Source organism: Galeopterus variegatus, unplaced genomic scaffold (assembly GCF_000696425.1).
Source record: "Galeopterus variegatus unplaced genomic scaffold, G_variegatus-3.0.2 Scaffold687, whole genome shotgun sequence".
Lineage (NCBI taxonomy): Eukaryota > Metazoa > Chordata > Mammalia > Dermoptera > Cynocephalidae > Galeopterus > Galeopterus variegatus.
The window spans coordinates 107070-109138 of record NW_007726798.1 but is presented as its reverse complement, the minus strand read 5'-3'; positions in this window follow the sequence as shown (position 1 = coordinate 109138).

Here is a 2069-nt window from a genome sequence, read left to right as displayed (position 1 = left end):
CGCCCTGCCCGGCTGGGAGCTCCGGCCTGGCCCCTCCGGGGACCGGGCCGAGCCCCCTTGGCCGTGTACCCGGGCACCTTCGGCCGGTCACGTCGCCACTCGGAGGCTCCCTTCCGCATCTGCAGAATCTGGGAAGGTGGCATCTGTCCCCCTCCCCACTCCGGATTCTGGAGGCACAGCAGGACGTCCGAGTGCCAAAGCGTGCTGTTGGCAAACTTTCGTAGTACGGATGTTTGTTTGCTGTTCTTGTGATGTCTCGCCTCGGATGGGCTCCGCCGTAAGCGTCGAAAGGGACCTCGGTTGTCCCACCTGCCTTTCCAGTCCTGGGCATCGCCCCCTCCTGGGTCCTCAGGGCACCTCCGTCGTGTTCACTTAGTTTTCGAGGACTCAGGGATTCGGGTTTCCTGACTCCTAGACGCCAGCTCGCCCTGCCCAAAGCACCCCGTCGCTTATCTGTAGCGACAGGTTGGTAACAATGGGGGGGGGGGTTGTCCGTAAGTGGAAGCCCCAGGCTGGTTATGTGGCGGGGGCTTTTACTTTAGGCCCCTTGTTTGAATTAACGTTTTAACTGAAGGCGGGCGCCGAAGGGAAAGAGAAGGGTGTGTGTGTGGAAAATGAGAGGATTACTCACCGGGCCAGCTGCCCTGCTTAGAAAAAAAACAAACCAGTCTGTGTTAATCCGCAGCACAGGCTGATCTTTGCCCGGTTCCCTTCCATTTGTTTTTTGGCATTTGTAGTGTGTGTGTGTGTGTGTGTGTGTGTGTGTGTGTGTTTTAAACCTTAGCAAAGCAAACTCATGGTATTTTAGGATGACAGAGGTTTTTTTCTTCAATAAGAAGTAGTATTAATGTATTATATTTTATGAACAGTCCATTGCCATCATTAAGTTTTCTAGAAAAATCTTAGTCTATTTGATATTAATACACTTTACTTTTAATAATAAACCAAAGCTGATTATTTTGAGTTGATGCATTGGTGGGGAGTGAGATTATTTGATTCAGACCAAATGCATCCCTTGTCATAAAAAAAAAATATATTCAAGTCTCATAGGTCCAGCAAAATTTCCAGACCCCTTGTCCTCCCAGCTTCTGGGATTTGGACTATAGACATTGGGGCAGAGCTGAGACTGAGCTGGGCGTTAGGCAATACCTGCAATACCGATGACCTACACAAGAAAGCTTTTATAGGAGAAATGAGGATGAGGTTTTGGATATGGAAGAGGTAATCAGAAATACATTGAATTAAGAGTGGTAGTGGAGCTCTGTCAAAATGATTGATCTGAAAAATAATGGGCCCTGTGTGGTAAAGTTTGAGGGGAGGCTGAAAGAGAAGGTCCTTTGACAAATAACATAATAAAAAATGTGTTTCTTTATCAGCTTTTAATATCCCTAGGATGGTCACAGAGTAAGCCAGTTTTGAGTCATTCACACATTGGTGTGAAATAGTTCAAAGGAAAATAGGGTGGAACCGTGGATAAGGAAATGCCAAGTATGAGTAGATATTTCCCACCAAGAATTCTCTGAGCAAAAGGAGGCAAAATAATGTCTGGGCACTTGGATGGGGAGAGAGGAATTAGGGCTGCAGAAGAAGAGATGGAAGACACCAAAAGCAAACTTACTCTGTTTCTTAGTTTTGCTTAACACAGTTTCAAATGGGTGGATCCTAGCTCCCCTATTTACTTAGGTGTACTAAATTCTTGTTGGAAACCCAGGATAATTATGAACTAACAAACATACTATTTTCTTGATTCAGTATCCAGCCAGTGAGCCTGCACTCCTGAGCTGAACATGTTGGAGAGATGGGGAAAAACTGTGAACTATATAGTGTTCAAACTGCACAACGTGGGAGGGACCAGGCACCCCATATTAAAGAGAACATGCTAGTCCCTCTTGACTTTGGGGTACTCCATAGACTTAGTCTTACATGACAATAAGTCCTATTGCCAGACAGTTCTCACTTCTCTTTTAGTCTTTCTGGAAAGTCTTGGGTATTGGCCTGTCTTTGAAATTTAATAATCTATATTTTTAACAGAAAATAGGTCCAGACTCTAAACCCTCTTCAGGTTTTAG